This window comes from Varanus komodoensis, unplaced genomic scaffold, assembly GCF_004798865.1.
Source record: "Varanus komodoensis strain SLA01 unplaced genomic scaffold, ASM479886v1 scaffold6_2, whole genome shotgun sequence".
NCBI lineage: Eukaryota > Metazoa > Chordata > Lepidosauria > Squamata > Varanidae > Varanus > Varanus komodoensis.
In genome coordinates this window covers 7,777,699-7,785,166 of record NW_025336346.1, presented here as the reverse complement: position 1 = coordinate 7,785,166, position 7,468 = coordinate 7,777,699, and the positions used below count along the sequence as shown (strand labels likewise).

At 45.8% G+C, this 7,468-nt stretch overlaps 1 long non-coding RNA gene across 1 annotated transcript in view; it reads right to left on the bottom strand.

The window, feature by feature from the left end:
• Positions 1–1,127: 1,127 nt before the first annotated feature.
• Positions 1,128–7,468, bottom strand: part of LOC123034104 — a 23,695-nt gene continuing 17,354 nt past the window's right edge. The window contains exon 3 of the long non-coding RNA XR_006416693.1: positions 1,128–1,139. This is a non-coding gene — a long non-coding RNA (uncharacterized LOC123034104). The remainder of the gene's footprint in view (positions 1,140–7,468) is intronic.

The window sequence follows — 7,468 nt, the reverse complement described above, 5'->3', positions numbered from 1 at the left end:
TACTGTCTGGAATGATGAGAGTCTTCTTTCATAACTTGAAGCCTGCCAATGGAACTTGCCAGCTGCTCACTAGCAGTTAACAAATTAATGCTGCATTCTTGCCTCTTGATTTTGGGTTTTGTTGTTGCTCCCGCACTCTCTGCCATTCTCTTATCTACTTGTCTGATGATTGCTTGCCTTGTCCAGCAGGTTCCTTCATTCCAGCTTTTCCAGCCCTGTAGAAGGAAAGGAGATCCTTGCCTATGGAAGAGAGCCTGATTCAGCCACCAGTGCAAAGAAAACTCTGGCAGGAAGTGGCCTTGAGCCTCTTATACTCCCTGGTTCCAGAAAAGCCAAGCCTGCCCTTCCATCCATTGCAAACCTAAAGCACAACTGTAGGAGAATATGATATTATCCAAGTTATGTGTCTGCAAGCAAGGCCAAAGGCTTTCATTCTGGCACAGGTAAAATACAGTAACATTTACCCCGAGAGAAAAAGATAGACCTAAACAATCCCCAAATAAAGTGCATCAGAGAGTCAGAAGGAAAGTGCTGGCTGACAGCAGGAGAGCTAAAGATTGACCTGCCACATCAAGGGCAGAATTGCTTCTTGGGAGAAAAATGGTGCAAGGACGTTGTACCAGCTAGGTGCCCCTGCTGTAATGATGCTCATTTTCTGGCCACTCGCCATGCCTTAAGGCACCGCTGCTGTGTGCAGAAAGCGCCCTGGGTGGATCTGCCAAGGCGTGCATTTTCGCAGCAAGCCAGCCCTGCTGCGATTATAGTCAGAGCTGCAGGGAAGCACAGCATTAAAGTCTCGGCGGCACTCACCCGCCATGGCCTCAGAGTGCCTGAGACACTGAGGGCCGCATGGGCGCTCATGTCGCTGCTTGACAGAGCAGCCCCAAAGCCCTGCCCATAGCCACACTGCCCATGGCTTGGTCCCGAATTGTGGAAGATGCCATTATGGGATGCATGCAATCCAAAAACGGGATTTGGAATCCAGGGATTGGGCTCCCTTGGCTCAGCGCATGTGGCTTGCAAGAGCATTTGTGTGCCTTACCACTGGATTCAGCTGAACTCTGAGGGAGTCACTCCAGGGTATTCTGCTATCTTGTGTTCTCACGGCCAGCAGTAGCACAAAAGAATCAGCAGAAGGGCTAACTAAAGAAAGGACCACCAGCATGTGAGGGCTTTTGTGACAAGAGCTGTGCTTCTTGATTCTACCCTTCTGGTTTAATCCTTTATTTATCTGTTGCATTTTGTCATGGTGTCCTAGCTTAAACAAGGCTGGAAGCTTTGCACTGGGTAGCACTCAGCCTTCCTCTGGGTTCCATTTCTTGCAAAAAAAAAAAAAAAGATTCTGGGGCTCACTTCTGTCTTAATGTAGCCCCCCACCCTCCCCAACCTGGAAAGAAAGAGACAGCTGGCAAGAAAAAGCATGGTAAAGCTGCCCTTTTGCCAATCTGCAAGGATATAGCATTAATTGTAAAACTGGGATTAGGGTTAGGCTTTGAAAAACCGCACTCCCCGCATGGATTGGAGGCTTCAATCAAGTTTGCAGCAAGCCAAAAGAGACAGCTGGCAAGAAGAATCCTGGTAGACATGTAGTGAATCCACATGGAGGTATATGTGATTAATCCCAAAATTAGGGTTAGGCTAAAGGTACAGGATAGGGTTAGGGGTTGAAAAACCAGACTCTGCCCCATGGTTTCCAGGCTTCAAGTGCATTTGCAGCAAGCAGAAAGAGACATCTGGCAAGAAAAGTCCTGGCGAACCAGCACTTTCGCAAAACCAATTTGAGGTATATGCCACTGATAGTCAAATTAGGGTTAGGGTTGGAAAAACCTGACCCCGCCCAATGGTTTTGAGGCTTCAAACGTGTCTGCAGCAGACAGAAAGACACAGCTGGCAAGAAAACCCTGGGCAAATATGTATTTTTCCAAATCTACCTTGAGGCATAGGCCACTGACACTCAAATTAGGGTTAGGGTTAAGGTCCAGGTTAGGGTTAGTGTTTGAAAAACCAGAAACTGCCCTGTGGTTTGCAGGTGTCAAATGTGTTTGCATTAAGGAGAAAGAGATTTGTCCTTTTCAAACATCTGCATTGAGGCATGGGAATTTTTCAGCCAAAATTAGGGTCAGGGTTCCAGGCCAGGCTAGGGTTGGGGTCCAGGTTAGGATTTGGTTTGAAAAACTGGAAGACAGAGTTGGCATGAAAAACAAAGGGAAGCAAGCACTGTGTGAATATCTGCATGGAGGTATGTGAGTCTCAGCCCCAGAACAGGGTTAGGGATAAAATCCAGGGTAGGGTTGGGATTGAAAAATCAAGGATGCTCTTCCTCCTAGAGGCTTCCAAAATATCTGCAATGGCAAGAAAGAGAGAGCTGGCCAGAAAAGTCCCACAGAAATTGCCATTTCTGAAGGTCTGCAGTGAGGCATGGGATTATTTAGCCTAAATTAGGGTTAAGGTTGCAGGCCAGGCTAGGGTTGGGGTTTGCAAAACCAAGACTTTCATCATTGTCTAGAGGCTTCTGCACTGTTCTCCTAGGCCAGAAAGACAGAGTTGCTGTGAAAAATGCAGGGAAGCCATCACTGTTTCTATCCCCCCATGACGGTGTGTGCATCTGGGCCCCAAATTAGGGTGAGGGATAAAATCCAGAGTAGGGTAAGAGTTTGAAAATGTGTGACCCCTCCAACTTCTAGAGATTTCCCAAATGTTAGAGAGAGCTGGCCAGAAAAATCCCACAAAAAATGCTGTTTTTGAAGATCTGCTTTCATGCATGGGAACTTTTAGCCTAAATTAGGGTTAGGGCTCCCTGCCAGACTTGGGTTAGGATTTGTGAAACCATGCTTCTCAGCATGTTTTTAAGGACTCTACAGTGTTCACCTGGGACAGAAAGACATTGTTGGTATGAAAAATCCAGGGAAGCCATTAGTACTTCTATACCTCCCTGGCCGGGGGGCAGGGATGGAGTTGTCTGGGCCTCAAATTAGGATTAGAAATATATTCCAGATTTGGAAATATATATATATGTATATATTTAGGATTAGAAATATATTCCAGATTTGGAAAAAAATATATGTATATATTTAGGATTAGAAATATATTCCAAACATATTAGAGAAATATAATCCAGATTTAAAATTTGAAAAATGGAGGAACTCTCCAACTTCTAGAGGCTTTCAAAATGTTTTTGGTGGCCAGAAAGCGACAGCTGGCCAGAGGAAATTCCAGTATACTTGTCCTTTTGGAACATCTGTCTTGAGGCATGGGAATTTTTCAGCTGAAATGAAGGTTAGGCTTGCAGGCCAGGCTAGGGTTGAGGTTTGCAAAACCAAGGCTTTCTTTGTCTTGAATGTTCTCCACTGTTCCCCTGGGTCAGAAAGATGGAGTTGGTTCAAAAAATGCTGGGAAGCCATCCCCGCTTCTATACCTCCATGGCCATGTTTTCATCTGGGCCCCAAATTATGGTCAGGGATAAAATCTATGGTAGGGTTAGGGTTGGAAAAACCATGGCCCCTCCAACTTCTGGAGGCTTCCAAAATGTTTGCAGTGGCCAGAAGAGAGAGCTGGTGTCAGTGTCCGGGGTGAGGGTGGCGGCTGACTAACAGGACAAAGGCACCGGACCCAGGCAGACAAGGCGAGACAAGTCCAACACACAGTCCAAAGGTCAAGCCGGAAGTCAATACACAAACCAAGTCCATACAGAGAGGTAGCACAGTCCAGAGCAGGCTGAGGGTTGGAGAACCAAGGAAGGCAGCCCAGTCAGGGAGAGAAGAGGTGCAGGCGGGGTCCGGGAATCATAGGAACAGGAGCTCAGGCAGGACACAGGACCAGAGTTCCAAGTCTGGCAGACCACAAAGGGCTTCACCAACAGGAGGAGACCTTGTTGCCAAGGCAGCTTCTGTGGGGAAGAGCTGGTTCTTATATAGCTCTTTCCCACGGCTCCCCAGGTGGAACTCATGAGAGCCCTGGCAGCTGCAGTAGTCTAGGTCAGAATCCTGCAACTAGCAGAGCTGCTCCACTGGCCCTTGGCCAGCAGAGGGAGCCCTGAAGGTGCCTTGGTTCTTCACAGCTGGCCAGTAAAAATCCCACAAAAATTGCCCTTTTGAAGATCTGCAATGAGACATGGGAATGTTTAGCCCAAATTTGGGTTACGGTTGTAGGCCAGGCTAGGGTTAGGGCTTGCGAAACCAGGTTTCTCTGCCTGTTCCAAAGTGATCTATAGTGTTTTCCTTGTACAGTGTTTGTACAAAAAATCCAGGAAGCCATCAATATTTCTATATCTCCACAGCAAGGTGTGCAACAGGGCCCCAGATAACGATTAGAGAGAAATTCCAGGGTAGGGTTAGGGTTTGAAAACCAGGGACCCCATCAACTTCTGGAGGCTTCCAAAGTGTTTGGAGTGGGAAGAAAGAGAGATCCTGATATTTGGTTTAGGGATATGGTCCAGGTTAGGGTGTGGATTTAGAATCCAGTCTCTGCCCCACTGTTTGGTCAATTCAAATACATTTGCAGCAAGCAAAATGAGGCAGCTGGTAAGAAAATCTGTTGTAAGCCTGTCCTTTTGCAGATCTGCTTTGAGGTTTATGCCAATAATTGCAAAATTAAGGTTAGGGTTGTGGTCCAAACAAGGGTTTGGGTTTGAAAAACCAGTCCCTGCCCAGGATTTAAGAGGCTTCAAACATGTTTGCAGCAAGAAGAACGAGACAGCTGACCATATTCCCCTAAACCTATGTTTTTGGACATTCACCTGGAGGCATATGCCATTGATCCTGATACTAGGGTTAGGGTTACGCTCCTGGTGAGGGTTAGGGTTTGAATAACTGGAAGTGACCCACAGTTTGGATGCTTCAAATTTGTCTTCAGCAAGTGCAAAGTGATGGCAGGCAATTAAAATCCCTGTAAACCTATCATTTTGGAAATCTGTTTCGAGGTATATGCTTGTTGTTGTTGTTAGTTGCAAAGTCATGTCCGACCCATCACGACCCCATGGACAACACTTCTCCAGGCCTTCCTGTCCTCCACCATCTCCCGGAGTCCACCTAAGCTCACACCAACTGCCTCAGTGACTCCATCCAGCCACCTCATCCTCTGCCGTCCCCTCCTTCTTTTGCCATCAATTGTTCCCAGCATCAGGCTCTTCTCCAGAGAGTCCTTCCTTCTCATCAGGTGGCCAAAGTATTTGAGTTTCATCTTCAGTATCTGGCCTTCTAAAGAGCAGTCAGGGTTGATCTCCTCTAGGATTGACCGGTTTGATCGCCTTGTGGTCCAAGGGACTCGCAGGAGTCTCCTCCAGCACCACAATTCAAAGGCCTCAATCCTTTTGCGTTCAGCCTTCCTTATGGTCCAGCTTTATATGCACTTTAGTTGGCAGGGTGATGTCTTTGCTTTTTAGTATGCTGTCTAGATTTGCCATAGCTTTCCTCCCTAGGAGCAAGTGTCTTTTAATTTCTTGGCTGCAGGCCCCATCTGCGGTGATCTTGGAGCCCAAGAAAATAAAATCTATCACTACCTCCATTTCTTCCCCATCTATTTGCCAGGAAGTGAGAGGACCAGATGCCATGATCTTAGTTTTCTTAATGTTGAGTTTCAAGCCAACTTTTGCACTCTTCTCCTTCACCCGCATCAAGAGGCTCTTTAGTTCCTCTTCACTTTCTGCCATGACAGTGGTATCATCTGCATATCTGAGGTTGTTGATATTTCTTCCAGCAATCTTAATTCCAACTGGTGATTCATCTAGCTCCGCCTTTCTCATGATGTGCTCTGCATATAAGTTAAATAGACAGGGTGACAGTATACAGCCTTGCTGATCTCCTTTCTCAATTTTGAACCAATCAGTGGTTCCGTATCTAGTTCTCACTGTTGCTTCTTGACCCGGATATAGGTTTCTCAAGAGACAAATAGGATGGTCTGGTACTCCCATCTCTTTAAGAACTTGCCACAATTTGTTGTGATCCACACAAAGGCTTTAGCATAGTCAATGAAGCAGAAGTAGAACTCCATAGCTTTCTCCACGATCCAGGGTATGTTGGCAATTTGATCTCTAGTTCCTCTCCCTCTTCGAAACCCTGCCTGTACTTCTGGTAGTTCTCGGTCCACATACTGCTGGAGCCTAGCTTGTAGGATTTTGAGCATAACTTTGCTAGCAATGGTGCAGTAGTTTGAACATTCTTTGGCATTGCCCTTCTTTGGGATCGGAATGTAAACTGACCTTTTCCAATCCTGTGGCCACTGTTGAGTTTTCCAAATTTGCTGGCATATTGAGTGTAGCACTTTTACTGCATCGTCTTTTAGGATTTTGAATAGCTCAGCTGGAATACTGTCGCCTCCACTGACTTTGTTGTTGCTCAGACTTCCTAAGGCCCATTTGACTTCACATTCCAGGATGTCTGGCTCGAGGTCAGTGACCACCCCACTGTGATTATCAGGGACCTTAAGCTCTTTCTTGTATAGCTCTTCTGTGTAATCTTGCCACCTCTTCTTAATCTCTTCTGCCTCTGTTAGGTCCCTGCCATTTTGGTCCTTTATCATGCCCTTCTTTGCATGAAATGTTCCCTTCATATCACCAATTTTCTTGAAGAGATCTCTGGTCCTCCTTATTCTATTGTTTTCTTCTATTTCTTTGCACTGCTCATTTAAGAAGGCATTCTTATCTCTTCTAGCTATTCTCTGGAATTCTGCATTCAATTGTTTGTATCTTTCTCTTTCTCCCTTGCCTTCTGCTTCCCTTCTTTCCTCAGCTATTTGTAAAGCTTCCTCAGACAGCCATTTTGTTTCCTTGCATTTCTTTTTCTTTGGGATGGTTTTAGTTGCTGTCTCTTGTACAATTTTGCGAACCTCTGTCCATAGTTCTTCAGGGACTCTGTCTATCAGATCTAATTCCTTAAATCTGTTTGTCACCTCTACTGTATATTCATCAGGGATATGATTGAGGTCATACCTGAGTGACCCCAGTGCTTTTCCCTACTTTCTTCAACTTAAGCCTAAATTTTACAACCAGAAGCTCATGATCTGAGCCACAGTCAGCTCCTGGTCTTGTTTTTACTGACTGTATAGAGCTTCTCCATCTTTGGCTGCAGAGCACATAGTCAGTCTGATTTCTGTGTTGACCATCTGGTGATGTCCATGTGTAGAGTCATCTCTTGGGTTGTTGGAAAAGAGTGTTTGCTATGACCATCGTATTCTCTTGACAAAATTCTACCAGCCTGTGCCCTGCTTCTTTTTGTACTCCAAGGCCAAACTTGCCTGTTATTCCAGTTATCTTTTGGCTTCCTACTTTAGCATTCCAATCCCCCATGAGGATAAGGACATCATTTTTGGGTGTTAATTCTAGAAGGTGTTGTAGGCCTTCATAGAACCGGTCAGCTTCAGCCTCTTCAGCACCAGTGGTTGGGGCATAGACTTGGACTATTGTGATGTTGAATGGTTTTCCTTGGATTCGAACTGAGATCATTCTGTCATTTTGGAGATTGTATCCCAGTAC